Source organism: Myotis yumanensis, unplaced genomic scaffold, assembly GCF_028538775.1.
Source record: "Myotis yumanensis isolate MYYU_CA2020_CCGP unplaced genomic scaffold, mMyoYum1.0.hap1 SCAF_21, whole genome shotgun sequence".
NCBI lineage: Eukaryota > Metazoa > Chordata > Mammalia > Chiroptera > Vespertilionidae > Myotis > Myotis yumanensis.
In genome coordinates, this window is record NW_027223772.1 from 9696401 (window position 1) to 9719749 (window position 23349).

Consider the following 23349-nt stretch of genomic DNA (forward strand, 5'->3'; position numbering starts at 1 on the left):
ATCACTTTGAATATTTCTTGCCACTCCCTCTGGCCTGCAAAATTTCTGTTGAGAAATCAACTGACAGTCTTATGGGAGCTCCCTTGTAGGTAACCAACTGCTTTTCTCTTGCTGCTTTTAAGATTCTCTCTTTGTCTTTAACCTTTGGCATTTTTTTAATATATTTTATTGAATTTTTACAGAGAGGAAGGGAGAGGTATAGAGAGTTAGAAACATCAATGAGAGAGAAACATCAATCAGCTGCCTCCTGAACACTCCCCACTGGGGATGTGCCTGCAACCAAGGTACATGCCCTTGCCTGGAATCAAACCTGGGACCCTTGAGTCTGCAGGCCAATGCTCTATCCACTGAGCCAAACCGGTTAGGGCAACCTTTGGCATTTTAATTATGACGTGTATTGGCGTAGGCCTCTTTGGGTTCACCTTGTTTGGGACTCTCTGTGCTTCCTGGACTTGTATGTCTATTTCCTTCACTAGGTTAGGGAAGTTTTCTGTCATTTTTTCAAATACATTTTCAATTTCTTTTTCTTCTCTTTCCAGCACCTCCATGATATGAATGTTGGTATGCTTGACGTTGTCCCAGAGGCTCCTTACACTCTCTTCATTTTTATTAATTCTTTTTTCTTTTCGCTGTTCTAATTATGTGTGTTTTGCTTCCTTATATCCCAAATTGCTGATTTGATTCTTGGCTTAATTAATTCTATTGTTGATTCCCTGTAAATTTTTTTTTGTTTCAGTTAGTGTATCCTTCATTTAGGACTGGTTCTTTTTATGGTTTCTATGTCCTTTTACATGCTGTTGAAGTTCTGCCTAAGTTCCTTCAGCATCCTTATAACCAGTGTTTTGAATTCTGCCATCTAGTAGATTACTTGTCTCTATTTTGTTTAGTTTTTTTTCTGAAGTTTTATTCTTTCTTTCATTTGGGACATGTTTCTTTGTCTCCTCATTATGGCAACCTCCCTGTGTTTGTTTTTATGTATTAGGTAGAGCTGCCACTTATCTGAGGCTTGGTAAAGTGGCCTAATGTAGTAGGTGTCTTTAGGGTCCAGTGTCGCAACCTCTCCACCCAAGCTTGGCACTCTAGGTGAGCCCCTGTGTGTGCTGTGTGCACTGTCCTGTTGTAGTTGAGCCTTGATTGCTGTTGGCATCACTGGGAGGGATTGACCCCTGGGTATTACTTGTGGAGATGGTAGGGTTGTAATTGGCATGGTCTGCAGCTGTCTACCAGGTTCACTGGCTCAGGATCCTCCTGGGAAGTACAAGGTCAGTCACTGCCTCTGCCATTTCTTTGGCCACCAGGCACAAGCTACAGAGTGGTCTGCATTTTTTAAAGAGTTCGGAAGGTGATTCTGATATACTCCTCTATGAGTAGTGTGATCAATGGTTCTCAAACTTGTATGTAGTTTAAAATCTCTAGGGTAGTGTTGTAGAAATGACATTTCCTAGGTTCTGCACCCTCTAATTTGTGAGGTCTGGGATGAGGCCCAGGAATCAGTGTTTTGACTGACTTCCTAGTGAATGGATGCAGGTTGTCCTGAGAACTCACTCTGGGAAAACCCAGCTGCAGGCTCTGGAGCTTCTATTAAAGTCAAACCAGGTCTCCATGAGATCCCTGTGATTACAACCACCTTACTTCATGGCTGGAAGAACTCTACATGGGAGTCTGGGTCCAAATATCCAGATACTTCCCAACCACACTTGTCAATTGCACCTACACTCATGAATTTGAAAAAAGTAGAAACAGTTTGGAATAGGGTTTGTATTGGACTTAACTTTCAACCCAAGAACTTTTATCCCATTTCTTTCTTGTTGAATGACCTTGAGCATGTACTGCTGGGAGAGGAAGTATTTATTCTATCCATTTATTTAAACCATCTCTGCTGAAAAAAATAGAATCATCACACGCTTGGGACCTGCATGTTATGATGGTGGGTGGTATGGCCACATGTGTGAGTATCCGTGCATGTTATGCAAATGCTCTCACATACAGCACTCAGGAATTGGAGTTGAGCCAAGGGCAAATATTAATGAGACATTTGATTAAGATCAAGCCCTGCCCACTCATTTGAAGTGTGTGTTAACAAAGCGTCAAGAAAAGGGATCTGAGTGCCAGTTCTCCAGGAACATGTGGGGGGCAGGCCCAGTCTGTGTGTGTGCTGCCTGGGAGGCAAATATGCACATTTCCAGCTGCTGGGAACCAGATGAGAGAGTGGCCCGTGTCACACTACTCCTGCGGGAGAGGGAATGGGCCTCTGGAAGAAAACATTTCAGATAAGATCTATAGGCCAGAGCAATGCTCTGGGCAAGTCCAAAGGCCTGCAGAGAGAATGCAGCTCCCTCCAAAGGCAATTGCCAGCCTTTGCTTCCCTGGGGACACTCTCCTTGAGACCTACAGCTCTGCGTGGAGAACCAAGACTGAGAGGAATTATAAAAATGACCAGAATGAGGCTGTCCACTGGTCTCCAAATGAGACAAAGCTGCCTGTGTCTAGAAACTCTGACTGCCCTCTTGGCTCCAGGAAGCAGGGTGCACCACAGGCGTTCAAACTAGGTCCTTAATTAACCCTCCCGCATCTACAATGTTCTGAGTGTGAACAGCAGGCAAGGGTGCACACAGCAAAGCTCACCCCTAGAACTGGCCTGGACTTATACTCAGGAATGCCTTATGCCCTGAGCGCAATCCAAGGCCATGTTAGGCCTGGATTGTTCATGACAATGATACCACCTCCATTTTCTGAGCAATAACTATGGGCCAACCTCTAAGTACTTTATGTATATGTGCCTCATTTATCTTTACAACAATCTTAGTATCTTCTCCATTTTTTCAACAATAAAACTGAGGGTCAGAGAAGCTTCATCATCTGTCCAAGGCCACACAACTAAGAACTAGAACACGAGTCAGCCTCACACATGTACCCATAGTTTTCACTGCCATCCTATCCACATGATGAACTGTCTACTGTGTTTCAGTTGAGCTCCTTTTTGGAGAAAAGAATCAAAATGAAAAGGGTTAGGATCATTTTGAGGGAAATCTGGAGGAGTTTAAAACCTAAAAAATGCAGTGTAAGAACTCCTGATAATTGGTAAAGAGAAAGGATGACGGAGGAAAACCTACAGGCACGGTCTTTCTGGTAAAGCACAATATCGAGTCAGATTGCTCCAATGTCACTTTGTGATGCTGACCAACTGTCTTCATTGTGCAGATTATTCCCTATTTTCAAAAAATGTTGCATGGATTTTTTTAAAATATTTTTTTTATTGATTTCAGAGAGGAAGGGAGAGGGAAAGAGAGATAGAAACATCAATGATGAGAGAGAATCATTGATTGGCTGCCTCTTGCACGCCCCCCACTGGGGATTGAGCCTGCAATCCGGGCATGTGCCCTTGACTGGAATCAAACCCAGGACCTTTCAGTACCCAGGCTGATGCGCTATCTAATGAGCCAACCCGGCTAGGGCTGCATGGATTTATTTTTACATAACCTCCATTTATATGTTATAGAAGTGCTCATGGCCCATACTAAGGGAAAACTGACATACTGGTCTAGGAGCTGTGGGTGATAAATATGAGACAGCCTCTTCCTGCAGGGATCTCACTCCCATTTCTGAGACGGGATTGACTCTCATAGAACAACTAGAGAACAAAATATGGACCTCCTAGTCCATATGGTGCTTTGTGCAAACTTAAAAGAAAAAAAAAAAAAGAATGTATCTTACTTGGAGAGATTTACCTTACACGAGGGTATGCTGCTTGCAAGCAGAGAGCATGGACTAGATTTCTGCCCCATTTCACCTCCGTGGCCAGATGCCTTTGTGCATTGCACAACTTACACAAGCGTTTTGAAAGTAAGACCCAAAAAGTGAATTTAATCATATTTCAGACACCTTATTACCAATAAAAAGAAAACAACTGAGACTCTAACTATCAAAGAACATTACACACTTAAACCTCGAAATCCTCCAACCTCACTGCATCCATTCCTTATATCTGCCTTCTCTCTTTTTTCATTGTCTGGATCACCTGTGCTTCTATCTTGCAACCCATTCCCTCTCACTGACAGATGATCTCTTCTTTCTATTGACTCATTCTAACCAATAAACAAATGCTGTGCTATCTCTCAGCTTAAACAAACAAACAAACAAACTTTGATCTCATCCTTGGCTCAATTCTCTCTGCTCTCCTGCTCAGCAGACCTCCTCAAAGAAAGTTATCAATACTCACTTCTCCATGCCCCCTCCTATCATCTGACTCTCTGCCCTCTTTCTAAGTCTGGCCCAGACCCTCCCACCCCTCAGGGACCTGGAACTTACTGTGACATCTATCCTGAGCCTTTGAGCTTCACTCATAATAGAGACAGTCTCATTTTGTCATCCTGATATATGACTGTGGAGAAGCACTAATTCTGGTAAGCGATTGGGCTCCCTGGGTTTTTTTCTCATTACCTTTAGGTCCTTATTCCTCCTTTTCTTCCTTTGTATTCAAATATTTGTCACCACCAGTCCTTCATTGTCTTAAATGCTTTTCAGCAACTTTTAAAATAGAGAAGCCCATTTAGTCAGGCCTTGTGAACTCCAATACCTACAGAGCCCAGGCAGCTGGGAGTGAATGAATGACTCTCTAGGAAGAAGCAGGTCATAGATAAAGAGGAGTAACACCTGGGCTTAGTGTTGGAAGTACAATAGGGCGTGGTAGGACCACAGACAACTGAGAATGGACAACTGTTCTGTCTGAAGGAGACAGCTGCTGCCTAGTTCAGGTCGATTACTGCTTAGCAGGAATATGTGCTAATGTTGTCCCAAATTCTGATTTTTTTAAGAGAAAGCAGAAATCCAGCTTTTTAATGTAAAATCTCCAAGTATTTAAATATTGGCTACTAATTCAGATTTTCTACCCAACACTGTGTGAACCAACCAGCCAGAAGCCAATCACAATACATAAAGGGACTAGAGCTGGCCTCCAGGCCTGCCATTTGCAACCTTGGCCTGATACTTTCATCTTGAGTTCAACCTCCCTTTGATTATGTCTCTCTAGTTCCCCACAATTTCGTTATTTCTAATTCTCTCAAGCTCTGACTTGGTTCTTAGAAATCAGAACCAGGAGATGGATGGACAGAGAGTGTTTTTTCCCACACCCTGAACTTAGAGCTTCATTACCGATTCACATTACAATTGTGAGTCAAGATTCCCTCCCCGCCAACCACCCCCTTCTTCTTTCCTTAGGTTGTTTCTGTTCTAAATCAGAGCACAAAGAATAAAGTTCCAGGGTGACCCACCAGATGACAGAAACACCCGATGGAAATTACTCCCATTGTTTGTGAACTGAAAAGCCCCAAGCATGGTCTGACCAGAAACTTAAATGGCAAATGAGACAAGCACCAGGGCCAAAAGGAACCAAAGCCTAACAGTTTTTCCTTATTTAACATGGGCATGGCCAGTGAAAATTCTCCCTGTTTCTTTCTTTTAAGAGTGACGACTGCTCAGGCAAGAGGCCTGAGGCCTTGTGTAGTGCTGAGCCCTCAGCAAGGCCATCCTGACATACATTCACCCAAAGTTTAGGGGCCTGGAGATGAGGAAGCCTCCACAGTCACCCGGCTGAAGCTAGCGAAAGACCTCTTTTAGGGTTAGAAGGTTAGCCTGCCTAAAATACCATATTCATTCCTGAGAAAAAGAACATGCCACTCATTTACCTCAGCATTATGTTGCCAACTGTTCCGGAAAGACTTTTTGCAGGGGAGAAGGTTCACCTGGCGTTGAGAGGGACATTTAGTGCGGAACTTAAGGCATTGCAGAGTACATTAGTGCTCACCAATATCCATATTTCCCAGATCCCTTTGCAGTAAGTTGACCACATGACTAGTTTTGGCCAATGGAATGGCACTTGGTGTTAAAGTGGTTAAGTGTCTGGTGCTCCTTTTATCCTCTCTCTTCTGTCCACATTACTAGCAGCATTTGGCTAAGATGGCAAAGACGCACACAATGATCCTTGAGCCACTGCCTGGAGGAGAGCTGCCGTGGGAACCACCTAACTTCAGTGAACTTGGCTTGAATGAGAATTAAACTTGCATTTGGGGTTTTTGCAGTTCTATTGAGATATAGTTGACATATGAAATAAGCTCATAAGAAGTCACTGAAATGTGGACAGCAGCCAGCATTAATGACCAGTACAAATGAGAAATTAGAAAGACTAGTAAAAATATACCCACAGACCTTCCCGTGGCCACTCGGCTGAGCTCCAGGAAGGGGAAGCAATTTCTCTTCACCCACCACAGGAGAAAGAGCAACTACAAGGGTTAATCCCAGGTCCTGAGACAATGGCCACCTTTTCTCTGTGCTGGTGTGGCCCAGATTCCCAGGTCTTTGGAACCCATCCAGAATGTGGCTCCCTCGACTGCAACACTCCCATGGTGACCAGCCGACATGGCTCAGTGGTTGAGTGTCGACCCATGAACCAGGAGGTCACAGTTCGATTCTGAGTCAGGCTCGATCCCCAGTGTGGGGTGTGCAGGAGGCATCCAATCAATGATTCTCTCTCATTACTGATGTGTCTATCTCTCCTTCTCCCTTCCTCTCTGAAATTAATGAAAAAAAAAAAAAAAAAAAAAAAAAAACCTCCCCTGGCCACCACAGCTTCTTCTCCTTGTTGGAGCTTGAGCAGGGAAGCCGTGAGCAGTTCCTCAAAGTGCAGCTCCGTCAAGGTTGCCTGGAGCTTTAGCAATGAGACGTAGTTTTGAAAGAATAAGTGTTTCTCCACAGACCAGGTGGAACAAAGAGAGATCCATGCTTGATTGTAAGAAAACCGTGCTGTCTGCCCCAGGTAGACGGATGAGAGGAGCTAGGACTTTGGTCCTTCTGTCTATTGTATTAAACTGCCTTGACAAAGTTTTAGCAACTGCTTTGATTCTAGAGAAGTTACTCCAGAATGACAAATTTGGTTTTTCAGACTTCAATTATGAAAGCGGAAGCTCTGCTCATCCAGATGTAAAGAGAGGCCCTTAACTCCATTAAATGGAGGCAGTAACAGGTACAGATTGAACTGGCTGCAATCTAAAGGGGTCCATCTTTGCCCTAGCCAGTTTGGCTCGGTGGATAGAGCCTCGGCCTGCAGACTGAAAAGTCCCAGGTTCGATTCTGGTCAAGGGCACATGCCCAGGTTACAGACCAATCCCTGGTGTGGGGCATGCAGGAGACAGCCAATCAATGATTCTCTCTCTTCATTGATGTGTCTATCTCTCTCTCTCTCCCTTTCTCTCTGAAATCAATAAACGTTTATTTTAAAAAAAAGGGGGGGTGTCCATCTTTGCTGATTAAAAGAAAGAAATAAAAAAGGAGAAGGAAGAAGAGCAGAAAGAAGCAGTGTGTGTGCATCTTTGCTTGATACTAATGCAGCAGGACTCATGTGTGGCCGTGCTGGAGCCCAGTATTCCATTATTTGGAAAAAATTCACACTCTCCATCCATCCATCATTATTTTTGGATTAATTTGTCATTCTCGGCATGATGCTAGACACCCCGTGGTTTGACGCCCTCGGTTCACCAATCCAAGGCAAAAGCTTTGTTTCCTGCCCCGTTAGCACCAGGCGGTAGGAAACATTAACTTCAGTTTCGTTCAGGCCACCACTGCCCGGGCCAGGTGACCAGGAACCAGGCTGTCGGGTTGGGGACCATGCCGGCACGTGTCAGCTCCGCACTGTGATGCGGTTCCAGCTCCGATGCCTAAAAGAGAGAATCCTGTTGGCCCAGCTTGGAGAGCAAGCCCACTGCCTGGCTGGGGAGGTGCATCTTGATTGACAGCCTACTAAGCGGGTGAGCTAATTCCCTGGAATGCACAGAATGGGGATGAGGGCATTTCCTGGAAAGGAAATGGGGTGCTATTAGCATGAATGGGGAGCAGCAAAATCAACAAATGTCCACTCTACCTCCTCCCTAAGTGAATATATTTGATTTTAGCCCAGGTCTTCTGGAAACGGAGCCAGGGAGAGGCAGACAAGGGTGCCTTGGCCTGACCGTAAAGGGGAGAGCACCATCCCATAAAACATCCCACACTGGAAACTTACAAGGTGCCTATATGCACATTTCCTCCTGGGAAAGTATTAGTCTTCTATTTCACAAATGAGGGAAGGCGGGCAGGGGAGAGAGAAATGCTGTCCAAGATCATCAGCCAAGCCAAGAGCCCGCATGCGCCAGGACAGTCTGGTTCAAGGCTCTGACTCCTGGGCCCAAGCCTCTCTCTCAGGGAGCTTCCCTGCCGACAGGAGAATTCATGGGTGCCCCTGGGGAGCCCCCAACCACCACTGGAAAAACTTCTCAAAGCACACAGCTGGGGCTGGGAGGTGCCGCTGTGGGGCAGGCCTTGGCGTTGAAGGGATTGGGGGAAGAGGGTTAGACAGGGGGAGGGGGCAGGGAGGGGGTGGGGAGAGACCCCTGGTGAAAATTTTCAAGCGTGAAAATATCTTCCTGAAAATACAGGGTCTGTGTGCAGTAGTGTCGATATAACTGACCTCTGTCTTGAGTTGGAGCTGGGAATAGAATTTTCACAGGAAAAGGGAAATGCATGGGTGTGGGGCTGCCAGCAGCAAAGGAAGTTTCCAGGCGACTTGTCACGGCACGATTTATAGGCAGACGTCTCAGAGGGGCCGTACGGGCTGTGGAGAGCGTGTGATTTGCTGGTGGTGGAGCCTGGCACCTGGCACCCATCCACATGACCTAACTCGGCATGCACGTGCGGCGCCCCGACGCAGCCCTATCTGGGCGGTTGGAACGAAAAGAACAGAGAGAAAACGCACTCGTCCGAAGGGGAAATAGAAATGGGACTCAGAAAGGAAAAAAATATTGACATGGAGCTGGAGGAAATGTCTGGGATGGGTAGGAGTCCCCCATGGCCTGTCCGACACCCGACAGCAACTAAACGTGCCCTTCCATCGGGACAGACACAGAGGACAGCGGCTGCCCAGGGCTTCTGAAGGGAAGGCAAGTCCCTCCCGGCGGCTGGGCTGGGCCCACTGGGGAATGCACAAACGGACAGTAAAGGACACCCTCGCCCTCCCAGGGCTTTCCCCAGAGGCAGCGGAGGCCAGAAAGAAGCAGCCTGCGGCTCCTCCGAGGGAGCCAATTAGTCTGCAAGGCATGACAGTGGCGCAGTCCTGGGGGAGAGGCCGCCGAGTCTGCCGAGCCCGCGGCCGGTGCCAGAGCTAACAATCCACCGCACAGCCGTCTGGGCCAGCTCGGAAAAGCAAACTGCTTTCCTCCGGGTCTCGGTGGCTGCGGCTCAAAACCTTCTGCACAGCCGCCTTTGCTCCCCCCCAGGCCCCTCCCAGAAGCCCACACATCTGTGTACACACTTGAAAGTAAACATGCATAAAAGCAGGATCCCAGGGCGGGTGGCAAGGGCCTCTGAGGTTCTTCTCGGGCGCACCCCGCCCCGGGAAAGCCACCCTGGACAGGCCCTCCTTGTCGCCTTGCGAGGAGGGCGAGAACTCCTCAGGACATCATACCTGCTTTGCGGCTCTCCATTCAACACAAACAGCTTTGAGGTCTGCAGCACAAATTTTCTTTCCCCAATGACATCTTACAAACTTCTGAAATCGGCTCCGAGGGTATAAAAGCCTGAGTTTCTTTTCAAGTTCCTTGGAAACCCTCCAACCCAAGACCCGTCCCCACCCCACCCCACCCCCAATTTTACCAAAGCTTTTCTTCCCACTAAGACAGCAGAAGCGAAAGACCGCGTCTACTCCGTGTGAGCTTATTCACGTCCACTTTCCAGATCTGCTCTCATCGCATCGACCCCCCGGGTGGCAGGGACGGAGAATGCCAGCCTGCTTCCGGAAGGCACGCTGTGGCTCTGAGACTGGCTTGGGGAGATCGCAGAGAGAGGGTTTGAAGCCAAGCTAACTCAGGTGCCGCTGAACGGGGACCAAAGTGCTACGCTTTGGCCAACGGGCAGAGGGGGCAGAGTCGTCCTTAGCGCATCTGCCAGGGAGCCAGCTAATGGCCGGGTCACCTTGAGGCTACATTACTGACCGATCGCTTAACTTTTTCTCTCACTCGAGTCTCCATAAAATGGCCCAGGTATTAGTTGCCACATCCAGGAGGCTCAAGGTTATGGTAATGGGCAAAGTAGTGAGAACGCCAGCAGCTGGCATTGTGCCCCTAAAACATCAGCCTCCTCAGGCTGGCAGCTGCCAAGGGCCCGCCTCGGGCTGGCAGACACCTTTCCCCATCTGTCAAGGTCCACCTCACACATCACCTCCTCCGTCAAACCCCGCCCATCTGAGCAGACCCACTCGCCCCTCCTCCAGCCCCTAGAGCCGTGGTCTCCAACGTCTTTGACTCGTGTGCGCCCTAAAACTGGCTTGAAAATCCATACGCCCTCTCGCACAGTTTTAAGATGACATAAAAAATCTTTTATTGTAAGTTTAAAATAGCTGCAGAGGTTGGCATTCCCTTAGTACGTATTGTAAATGTTAGCATTTTAAAATAAAACTATTACGTCACTCTTTTAAATACTGACAATCGAATCTAACTCTTGGAGCAATTCTATACCTATCATAAACAATTCTAAAAATATATGAAAAGTCTTCTTTATCAACCTATTGTTCCACAGTGTCCTTGAACTCATATTTCCATTCTATATACTCTTTGTACTTTTTAACAACTGTCGTATGCTTTTATGTTTAAAGTGGTTTTCATTCATGATCATTGTATCAATTCTTCCCTGCAACAACAAAAAAAATGTAAATACATTGAAATGTTAATTTTATTGTCACTGTAAGTCTGTGAGTTTTAAGCAGATTTTTCTAGACCTAGTTATAATTGCAATAATCATCAGACTATAATTCATCAATATAATATAAATATATCATAAATTTTCATAATTATTAAACATAAGAGTAAAGTTTATTAAAAATTCACCCCTTAAAGAATTGAAATGGCACTTTTTTCAATTTGCTGATGGATCATGTATGAAAATTATGTGTTGCTAGAATGAGAGAGAATTCAGAATCAGTTCTCTTCCTAGGTTACATTTTTAATGAGAAAACTCTGAGGAACTTTTTCCCCCCCAAACAAGAGTGAATAAGAGGCGTTTTATGTCAGAAATCATATAACAATCTTCTATCAGAAATTAGTAATGGCCTAGCAGCTGACATATCAGTCTGGTCCTCCTTCAATTTTGTTGAAAGAAAAGAATCAGAAACCCTGAGACCCTGAATCGTATTTGTTGCCCAGTCAGCAGTCATTCACTTTCCTACCTCTGGGAAATATACCGAAAAGACGACACCAAAGCTTCTCCGATGACTGCCAATTATACCTGCTACTCATTTGCCGAGAGGCCCCTTGTTTAAACTGAAACGGTTGGGAAAATTAAAATACTTGTTATTTTACTACAACTTTGCCAATACATTATTTTTGCTTTTTAAATTGAAATATTTACATATCATAAAACTCACCCGTTTAAAGTGTACAATTTAGTGGTTTTTAGTCTTTTCACAAAATTATGCAACCATCACTATCTAAGGCCAGGACATTTCCATCACCCCAAATAAGAAACCCCATGTCCATTAGCAGTTATTTCTCATCCCCACCCCTGCCCTGCCCCAGCCAAAACAACTTTTAATAAAATTGTTTTATCTTGTCAGATGCTTTTTGAAAATCCATCAAAAGGCTGGATTTTCAGATTTAGCTCATTTGCTTCATGGAAATGCCTGCTATGAACCTGTTTGGCAACCGTACACATTGTCAAGCCAAGCAGCCAAACCAGACTTCGTTTCCATTAGAAAAAAACTGACTTCAGTTCCAAACCAACGTGTTCCTATGCATCCCTCCCCAGCCATCTTCCTCCTGAATTCTAGTTCTGAAGCCAGAGATGGCCGTGTAGCAAAACAATGGGTCGGAGGCACAGTGCCATGCCATGAATTCACTGCCTCAGTACACTAGGCCTTTGTCATGGCTTGGCGGTGCCCTCTTCACTTCCTGTTTGTGGGATCTTTCTTTAGGGGTGTGCGTATTCTTTGACATTTTTTAGGAGATGGAAGAGGAGAGATTGTTGAAAAGAAATTCTCACCACTCGTGCTGCCTCACTCTACAAAATATCTGAATTCAGGACACCCCAATGCAGGCCAAAATACCCCTTCTCGGAACACTACCTACAGGCCAGGGGAAGCGTGAAGACAGAGATGCACCAGGAAGATCCCCTCCAAGGGCAATCCCAGCAGCAGGAGTGAGACTCGCAGACGTCCCCACTGCCAGCTCCTTCAGGCTCAGCTGTGGGGAGGCCGGTGGGCCTGCCTTTCCTGCCCCGGGAGCTCCCCTCAGGCGGCAGTGTTTGCTCCAGAGCTCGCCAGGGTTGGCCAAGCCTTTGCCAGGCCTGCATCTTGCTTTGACTTCTGCCCAGTCCTGCTTCCTCCCCTTCCCCTTGGCATGTGTTGATCTCTACCATCTGGCGCCCCAAACACCATCTCAGCTTCTGCTTCAGCACTCAGCCTGCAGGAAAGGGCCTTAGCTTCTCTGCAGGTCAGTGGTGTCCAGTTACAGAAGGCCTGTCCACACCGAGATGTTCAACTGTAACTTTATTGCCCCAAAGATCTTTACTCGTCACAGGACCCCATGTCCAGACTCAGTGAGGGGGAGGTCCACACCTTTCTCTAGCCAGTGAACGGGGAGTTGGGGAAGGTGATGGGCCAACCCCTAAAGCTATTTTGCAGGCAGTGTGGAGTTTGAGCACCTGACATTGATTCCCTTTAAACCACTCGGTGCACGTACCCCTGGGAAGTCTTCACCCTTCAGTCCAAACCCCCTGCCTACAGGGAGCTGCCTGTCCTAATAATCACACTGTGTTTTAATTGATCTATGTGAACACCTGCCTGCTCCATCCCTTGGCAGCTTCTCAAGAGAAGAGACTGAGTTTCATTTGTTCCTTCGCTCCTTCGGTCGGCAGGTCAGTCAGTGACTTTTATTTTAAACAGTCTGTCTTGAGTCCTCTCTGAGTGCTGAGGGCATGGACATGAGCAGTCCCTGACCCGTGCTCTCCAGGAGCGCACACATTTGTCAGGGAGGCAGGGAAGAGGGAAGGGAGTAGAAAGAAGCGAAGTGGTCCGGCTTGACAATCCCACTTGGCATGAGAACCAACACAGACCAAGACTTAGCCACACTGACGAAGGAAAACGTCTACTTTTAATACTTTAACTCCTTTGTAATCTTAATATTCCTTTAGGCAGAGTAACAGTTGTCAGCTGGTTATCACATCGAATTTTTCAACTGAAGTAAATAATGGAGAAATACTAGAGCACCTAACATTTCCCTCACATTTTGGTATTTTCAAGTGCAGATGTTAGTAAATAGTTTATTTATATGAACATTCAAGAGCTTTGGTCTTTAAGAGTTAGTAAGGCCCTGGCCAGGTAGGTCAGCTGGTTAGAGTGTTGTCCTGATATACCAAGGTTGCTGGTTCAATTCCCCATCAGGGCACATACAAGAATCAAGCAATAAATACATAAATAATTAACAACCAAAACAATGTTTCTCTCTTTTCCTCTCTCTCTCTAAAAATCAATAAATTTTTAAAAAGAGTTAGTAAAATATGGCCTACTTTAAATTTGCCTCAAACTTCTAGTACTTTTCTCTTTTTTATAAATTTTTACCCCAAATTTCAAAATACTCTTAAAGAAAGATACTATTAAATAACAACAATAATAACTAATGCTTATTGAGAGTTTATTATTATGTTCAGACACTCATCTTGGTGCTTTCAACTTTCATTATTACTTACCCCTTGAAATAATCCTGTGACTCAGATATTGTTATTGTCTTGACTCTACTATTGAGGAGCTAAGCTTGGAGAGTTTAAGAAGCTACCCACGGGCGTTCTGCGGCAGGTTAGGGGGGAGTGGAGAGTCAAGCCCCACCCGGCTTTGTGCCTCACCTGACCGTGCCTGCCATGCTCTGCACAGGTCTCAGCACCCAGACTCCTTCTCGGGCTCAGCAAAGCACCACAGGATCATGCTGCCCCGACAGAACGGAAAGGCCCAAGCCAGTCGCCTGCGAAGTCCCCGGTGGAAAGGAGCCTCATCTACGGGCAGGTGACTGATTAGAAGTAATGTTTTCAGTGGCCACGTCAGCTGTATCTCTCTCTACACATACCTGTTCCAGAAGAGCAGAAAGTGTCCCCTAAGGTCCCCTCTTCTCTTGACCGCCCAATTCTGAGGCCCAAGGTCGCTGCTCTCAGTGACTTCTTTGTGCTGAGGGCTCACACTGTCACGTCTCCAGCCTGGCCTCCCCCCTAACCCCCAGTTGAGTGTTTCCACCTGCCCCTTGTTACGTCTGCACTTGGGTGTGTAGAAGGCTTCTCACACCTGACATGTCCAAAGGGGGTTCCTGAGCACCCCTCAGAGCTTGTCCTTCCCTGGCTCAGGCCACGGCAGCTTCACCTTCCTAACCTCTTAGAAGAGCTTAGGGGCACCTTGACTCTTGTCTTTCTCCCACACCCTCCACAAACCCATCCAGAGGATCAGAATGCAACCCTGCTCCAGGCCGCCATCACCTCCCCTCTCCGCGGTGGTTGCAATGGCTCCCTACCCAGCTCGCTGTTCCTGTCCTTGCCTCTCTTCTGTCTTCCGTTCTCCTCAGCCAGTGTGAGCGCGTTAAGCCACGAGTCAGAAGATCCGACTGCTCAAACCTGTTTCGTCCACCCTCACCCTGAGGTCCCAGCCACATGACCCGCTTGCATTTCCCTCTGCCTGGAATGTTCTCCGCCAGGTACCTGCCGGGCTCACTCCTCACTGTGTGGCCCGCTCTCAGCAACAACCTCTTTGGCCTGTGTCAGATCTGCAGCGCCTTGCTCTGGGTTTCTCCACAGCACGTGTCCCCATGTAACCGTCTACACTCCTACCTCACAGCCCTGGGCCCTCTGCCGTCCCCATGTAAACCCTGGGAGGACGAAAAGTTTCTGTCTTTCTAGTGCCGCTCACAGAAGATGCTCAAAAGATCGGCTTCGGGAACATGCAGTCAGGCCGAGGAGAGCTGAAGGGCCCCGTGAGAAGGCCGTTCCCATGGCCCCTGCTTTGGGCTTGTTCCTTACAGCCAGCACACCCTAGGTCGGAGCTGTGTGTTTGTCCAGTTTGCCTTTCCCACGTCAATTCTTGGCCTTCAGGATGGGCCCCCTGGGTCATAGCTAGCCGCCCCTCGAGATGAGACTGTCAAGTCACCCTGATTTCCGGCAAAGCTGTTGCAGGGGTCCATAAGCTCTGAGGGAGGTGAGAACTGATCCTGCCACAGGCTAGGTCAGTCCCTCGGCTAGACACCCAGACCCTCTGCGGCCTCCCCGTCTCTGGGGAGAAGACAGAAAAGTGAAAAGCACCTGCTGGTCCACACAGGAGGCGTGTGGCACCAAACGGAATCAGGTCTACGACACGCCTAGGACTGTGCCCTCCGCTGCGGATCTGGTGGCACGTGTGCTCGCTCCCTGTGCCTGCGGTGTGTGCGTTCCCCTTTGAGTCCAGAGTAAATGTGTCCCTAACACCGACCAGGACTTCAGTGAGTGTCTGCCTCTCCCCCACCCCAGTGCGGTGCCATGAGTGAGGCAGGGGAAACCCTCCCCGTGTGTCTGTGTGCTCACTAGCTGAAGAGGATTCTAGGAACCTGCCTCCTCTCTCTCTCTCTCTCTCTCTCTCTCACACACACACACACAGAAAGCCAGGTAGAACTGTCATCCTGTGTTCTGGACGTCCCTCCTGATAGTCTACCCTCCTAACCACTCCTGCAGGAATGTTCTAGCGCATCAAGGGAAACAGGTCCCAGGGAAGCCCCACCCACTCTCTCTCACGGTGGCCTTGGACAGAGCGGCTAAGAGCTGGCTCTTCTGTGGTGGTTTCCCTTCCCCCGGACCCCGAGCCCCCTTCCGCACACAGCACAGCCCACTCCCCCACTCCGAGTCTGCCAACAGGAGAAATAGCAAACAGCCGAACAGAGCTGTTTATTTCAGACTCGAAACTGGGGAATGGAGGGGGGCCTCCAGTAATGAGCTCCATCCTGTCCTGGCCAGTCCCCGGCCGGGCTGTGGTGCAGGTCGTTTCCGCTTCCTGGCTGCAGTCCTCTCACCCAGCACCTTACTGTGGCCACAGCTTCGGGGCCGTCACCACTGAGCACAGCACTTTCACGTTTCTCTCTGTTTAAACATATCGCAATGCCAGGAAGGTCTCTAATCCTTCTCGTTTAGGTTGGTGCTTTCGCGGTAGAAGGCTTTGGGTTTCTACATGAAAGGTATTTAGGTTGGCACGGTCACAGATGGCGCGCTGACAGTTTCTATTCTAAATCCAAGTCTCCCATTTTGGGTGGATTCAGATCTGAGATGCTAGGTGCCTGCACAGCTCCTTTCCCAGGAAATCTGGAAGGGAGCAATAAGCCCGCCCTCCCGGTGGGGTCTCCTCCTGTGAAAACACTGACCGGCTGGGCAGAGGGAGGCACAGGGCCTGGCCAATCAAGGATGGAAGAGAAGAGACTTGTCAACAACCCAAGTCAGGACGCGACCCCTGAGGAGAAGTCTGGGTGCCTAAACCACCCCTGACCTGGTGGGGATTCCTTTTTTCCTCTTCCGAAACTCGGCCTCATAGCATCCAAGAGAAGCCACTCAAACTCAGTGCTTTGAGGAAGCCGAGAGGAGGACAGGGTCCGGCTCAGCTGTGCCCAGAAGAGGGTCTGTCTTCAGGAACGGAGAGGTGGCTGCCAGGAGAGCAAAGGCAACCCACCTGAGTGGGAGTGGGCAGCCCCGCTGTGTGGACCTGAAAACCCAGCCGCCCAGCCTGGGCTCCAAGCTCAGACCTCGGGGCAGCCTGCTCTCTGGTTGCCTTGGAGTAGAATGAAAGCATGAAATAGGAGCCAAGTAAAATTTTTAAAAAAATTATCATTAAAAGACTTTCCAGGGCATAAATTAATGGGCCATAACACAAATGTATGGGGTGAAGGAAGTAGTCCAAGAGTGATCGTCAAATTAGCCAGTTAATATTGACAAAGGAAAGAAGGCGAAGGGAAGCCGGACAATGTAAGCATGGTCACGGGAGGCTTCCCAAAGCTTCAGCTTCACACAGCACTGTCTCTCCAAGGGCATTAAGACCCCTCCCTGCCCCCACCAGGCCCTGGATTGTTGGGGGAGAAGGGGAAGAAAGGCACATGCGCAGTAGAAGTCGGGGAGATGCAGGGGGGTGCTTGCTTGTCAGTCTAGCCTGGGGAACAAGGATAGGCCAGCAGGTGGACCCCATCAGAAGCTCACAAAATCTTGGGAAGTTAATCAGTTAAGTCTGCAGAAGCTCCTGGTTAAAATCCCTTGAGTTCCCTCTCTCTCGCTCTCTCTGATTCCATGACCCACACTCACCCTTCATTGCCTTTTCTCTCTCCATAGCCATGTGGCCTTGGCATGCAGGATGCTGGACTGGACCTTAAATGGAGCAGAGACCATGGCAGTGGCCTTCACTCTGGGCCTGCTGCAGACACGGTTGGACTTTTTCCATGGCGAGCGGGAGGGAAACGGAACATTAGAAGCCCAAGGGTTTATTTCCACAGGAATAAATACTACTCATCCTCCCAAGCGAGTCTCAGGAAATTCGCAAGAACCCCACTTCCACCGATAACACAAGCAACTGCTGAGCACCGGTGCCTGCATGAGTCTGAGGGAGCCACCTCGCAGGTGAAACCTCGCAGGCCCTGGGCTCCAGTCAGCGTGGAGAAGGGGAGTGGAGTCTTGTCCACCTTTGCCAATGAATGATGGTCCGTTTATATATAACGTGAAGGTGCTGGCAGTGGTAAGATTCTGAAACTCACAATCCCTTTGATCCTTTGATGCAGACCACGCATACATACAGCGCAAGAAAGGACTGGGAAGCAGGAAGGCCACAGTCTTGGGGGAGGGAGAGACACTTATTATAAGGCAGGTCACACGTCTGAACTACAGCCCCAAACCCAAAGCAAGCAGTCACAGAGGGTGTGCCTACTGGTTGGGGGACTTTCTTCTCAGGTGCATGTAAATGCTCGAGAAAGCATTTTGTGAGCTCAAATAACACCCTTTGAGATCTAATTGTTCTTCTTTGGGGGCTGCGAAAGGAAAAATCTTGAGCAAGCATGTCAAACTCTCGCCAGCGGGCCGCATGCCTCAGAGGTGTGACCTGCCTTATAATAAAAGCAGTCTACACGCTTGCTCTGGAGGCTTAAACGCTGACATGAAACTTTGGACCCAGAGTCATCCATTTCAAAGGCGTCCATCTCCAATGAGCACAGTGCCACCTGCGTGTCACAGCCACTAGCTAAACAACTAGATATGGAGCCAGACCTTCCCCAGCCACATAGGTCCCCTTTTAGAAAGCCCTGGGCAACCTAGATAACTGACCCCTTGAGTGACCCCATTTTCCCTTCCTGCACCCTAATTCCTGCTCTTGTGTTTTAAATTTGCCAATAAAGAGTGAACCTGGCAACCCCAGGCCCCCACCTCAATCCAGCAGAACCGCGGGTCCACACTCTCTCTTTCTTCACCCGGCGCCTCTCTGTGTGGCCCTTGGGTGTGTCATGTACTTTCCTGTGAATCGTAAATCTTATTCTTCAAAGTCCCCTGATGGCTTTCTGCTGAGGTGAGTCATACAATCATAGTAAGAACCACAAGGGTGGGCACAGCCACAGCATCGCCTCGGGTTGGGAAATGTCTGTGGAGTACACCATGGCCCAGGGGAGTGCCTTGGGCATCGCTTGCTCACAGGTAGCATCGCTATTTATAGGGAAGGCTGAGACCCACAGGGAACAACACTTCATGACATCCACTCGGTTAAGTGGAGCAAATCAAACCCGGTGCTCTCTGATAGCATAAGAATCTGCTAGTATTTTAGGAACTTCTGCTTCCAAGTGTCCCCAATTGATGTGGAAAGAATAGCGTGTACCCTGGTGCAACATGCCCAAAGAAGCTTGGGGAGCCCCTCCACATTAACATTAAGAGCCAAAAAGCATTTTCTAGAAGTCTATTCCAATTATTTTTTTAAATTGATTTTTTTCTTTTCTTTTTTTTTTCTTTTTCTTTTTTGTTTGTTTGTTTATAGAGAGAGAGAGATCTACATGAGATCGATCAGCTGCCTCCTGTATACTCCCTACCAGGGATTGAGCCCACACCTGGGCATGTGCCCTGACTGGGAATCAAACCAGCAACCTTTCAGTGCACAGAACGACGCCCAACCCACTAAGCCACACTGGCCAGGGCCCATTCCAATTACTCCAGGATTGAGCTTTGTCCCATGCACTAAGATGTCACTAGTTTGATTCCCAGTCAGGGCACATGCCTGGTTTTTGGCTCTATCCCCAGTAGGGGACATGCAGTAGGCAGTCTAACAATCTTTCTCTATCATTAATGTTTCTTTCTCTCTCTCTCCCTCTCCCTTTTTTTCTCACTGAAATCAATTTTTTTAAAATATTTTTTAAATTTTTCTTAAACAAACAAACAAAAAACTCCAGCATGATTACTCTTGTGGAAATTTAGGATAAGGAGAAATTTTGAAGTATATTCCTGCATATCCATTAAGAAGTACTTATTAATTTACTCATTTGCATTTCTGAAAACCTACAGAATCAGGAAACTTTACAAACAGCTTAAGAAATTAATGATGACATTATAAACTGATGAACAAAAATAGATACAGAGGCAGAGCAGCATTAAACAGACTGTCAAACTACAGCAGGGAGGCTGGGGAGGGTTGGGGAGGGGGGTAAGAGATCAACCAAAGGACTTGTATGCATGCATATAAGCATAACCAATGGACACAAGACACTGGGGGGTAGGGGAGGCTGGGGGGAAAAAAAGAAAAAGAAATATAGTCAATAGTATTGTAATAACGATAGTGTCAGATGGGTACTAGACTTAATCAAGGGATCACTTCATATGTTATATAAGTTATATAAATGTCTAACCACTATGCTGTACACCTAAAATTAATACTCAATGTAAACTGTAACTGAAAAATAAAATTTTAAATAAATTTTTAAAAAAAGAAATTAATGATGACACACTGCTGAACAGTCCTCTACCACTGAAGCGTGTCCGTCTCTCACGGAAACACGCCCTTGGAGTGGGGCCTTCGGTGTGTCCTGCCAGCAGCTGTTCCCCTTCTTCTGAGAGTGGCCTCCATCCCCATTTTCCTCAGGGTTATCTCTACAGCCTTCCCTGTGGTTCATTTTATCCCAGTTTCTGGGTCCAAGATCAGACACATGACCACAGAATAACCAACATATTACCATCTTCTGGACACAGTAATCCACCTGAGAATGGGAAGATGATCTACTTAAACCATTCAAGTTATATATCTTTTAAATTTGTTTAACAATTTAAAGCATGTCCTTTTACTTGTCGGGTTTCTCAACTGGTAGAACACAAATCTAGATCTACCGGTGTCCTTTGCTGGGGTCACTGAATGAAGCGCGGAAGAAAGCAGACTGGGAGGTAGAGAAAGGAAAGACTGATTGCTCATGAACCCGTGTGAGCACCTGGACTAAGTCATGCCTAAAATCCTAGATTTTCTGCTCAGATCAGCCAATAAATCCCCTGTCTACTTGTGATTAGGTTTCTGACACTTGTGGCTGAGCTCTGACTAATGCAGTACAGATGATATGACAATAGCAGCTACCAATTATTGAGCACTTAGTATGTGTCAGGAAGATTAAATATGTATTATCTCTAAGTTTCTCAACCAGAGATGAAAATTAGCCATTATACGACTAATTTTCTTGGTGAGGAAACAGACTCAGAGAGCTGAGTGGTTTGTCAAAGGTCACATCATGAGCGAGTGGCAGAAGTGGGATTTGAACTCAGGTCTTCTTACTTCCAGAATCCATATTCTTGTTCCTTCACCAGGCCGCCCCATCAAGAAAGGACATCTGCTACCTGTTGGCAGCGGGATTAAAGAATCTTCCCAGGCATGACTAGCTTGTCATCAATTGTGTCAAAATAAAATGTAATTATTTCCTACCGAACCATCTCTTTGGCTTTCCACATCCTCCTCAAACTCACTAGCCATGTCCATTTATTACCAAATCCTTCGCTGCATTGTGTGACTTCAGGACACAACAAGGAAGTCTGGCCACTCGTGCGGGAAGTGAGGGAGGAAGGGTATGTGAGATCCAGGCAGCGACACCCTTGGTTAGGCTGAGGGGTTTGGATTCTTGGAATATGAGGACCGAAGCTCTATTACCAGGTCAAGGGAGAGGTGAGACTTGTACTCGGACAGCAGATCAACTCATCTACTCAGGATCCTGTCCAGACACTGGAGCCGGAACCGGAGGAAGATAGTTTGTGCTTCAGCAAACACTTGGCCGCCCAAGCCTTGGGGACATATGAGTCAATCCCATTAGGACTTTGTCATCTTCAGTGCGGGGATTATTTGGGATTACCAGAGATTAAGGTGAAGGGGAAGGCAGTATCTGTTTAATCCTGTGGCTATTGAGTTGAAAGGGAATTTCCTATTAGAAAGAACCTGCCTGCTTCGAAGACCACACGTCTCCTGTTTCCCTGTGACCCAAGGCACAGCCAAACGTTCATGCGAGCTGTGGTAGCGCCTGCAAAAGCCTCGCTGCCGGTGCCCCGAACCATGCCCATCCCGCCTCCCGAGTGCCCTTGCTTTACTCCCTAGGAAAACTCCCATGTGTCTGGGAAGAAAGGCTCCTTTAAGCCTCCACTGTTGACCCTTCCTGTAGCAAAACTGATGGATCAAAGACACTTAAAAGAGAGGAAATGAAAGGGGAAAGAAAAAATGAAGGAGAGGGGCCACCACCCATTGAGGAAAGCCTGCCCCACCTTCCTGAGGCTGCTGCCTGACCCAAAGCGGAGGGAGGGCAATGGGAACTGGCAGAGCCTCCACCCGTTTTGCTTCAAACTCAAGGACCGAAGTTACAGAACTACAACACGACGCCTCTGGACCTCGGTTACGGAGGGACGGTCAACGCATAGTTGTCAAAACAGCGCCCTTCGGGTGGTGGTCAAAGCAATGGGCTTTTTTAATTATCCTGTTTAATTGCAAAAATAATACATAAACCCACTTGCTTTTAAAAATTAACATTTGGATAAGGCTGAAGTCCTTCTTGCCCACCACCGTGACCCCACCCTCTGAGACAGGCAAAGCTAGGAGCCGCTTCTTGCAGATGCGTGCGTGCACACGCATATGATGCAAGGCTGCGCGCATATATGCCCCCAGAAAGTTCATAGTATTTTTGTGTGAATGTGTCTTTACATAAATGGTATGCTATCCATCTATGATTAGTCTTTTTCCCTTAGAAAAGCATCTTGGGGAGCCATCCATCTTGAGAGCCACTTATATCTTCCACCTGGCCTTTTTGAGGGAGAGCCAAGTACAATGAAACTGAGCTGCATTAGCTCATCCACTCGCCCTGTTCCTGCCTTTCCTTCTCTGTCAGGCTGGGCAACAGTTCTTCATCAGCGTGGCTTCAGCCTTAAGGAGGTGCCACACTGAGTCCCAGTTGGGTGGAGGGAGAGGAACATGCTTGCGGTGGCCCCTGAGCACCCTCCAGCTCCTCCCGCCCTGCGCCAGGTGGCCAGGGGCAAAGGTCAGCTCAGAGAGACCACAGCCACTTCTTGGGAGTCTTCTCTCCTACGGGCTCGTTCTTAACGTAGAAGATTCCCAGGGGCTGGGCTGCCCAGAGCGGTGAAAGGGACATGTATTTGGACAGACTTCGGTTTGGATGCTTTCGCCCAGACCAGTTACTTACTTTATGAATGTGTTCTTGGGCCCCGGACTGAGTCCCTGTAAGCCTCAGTTTCCATGTCTGGAAAATGCAGTTAATTCTAGCTCCCTTACAGGATGCCTCCTAAGACCAAGAGCTGGAAAGGGTCGCTGCTCTTATGATGACATCATGGGCTGATGCAACCACAGGGAGGCTCAAGCTACTCAGTTTAGGGGCCATCCAAAGCAGTTTCAGACCCCGACAGGGGGAACTTTGCAGGCAATGCCCCAGACGCTCCAAGGTTATGGTAGCTGGAGAGTTCGCCTAATGGCACCAGACAGGCCCAGTGAACTCCCAGCTCCCACCAGGGAGCCCAGGCCTGTGAGCTATGCAGCCCACACCACCTACAGCCTTCCCACCAGCCATGCCGTGGGCTAAGGGCTTTGCCACAAGTCTGGACACTTTTTCTAAAGGATCAGTGGCTCCCGTGGCTCAGGCTCTTTGCCTTTTGCTTCGAGGGTCCCCTTGCCCCTCACCTTCTCCCTCCTTCCCCTGTCTCTGAGAATGTCACACTACTGTGCTTTGGGGAGCAGGAAACTTAAGAGGAAATGAAGCAACACTCGGACTTGTCAGCTTAGAAAACACACCGAACTTGGGAAAATAC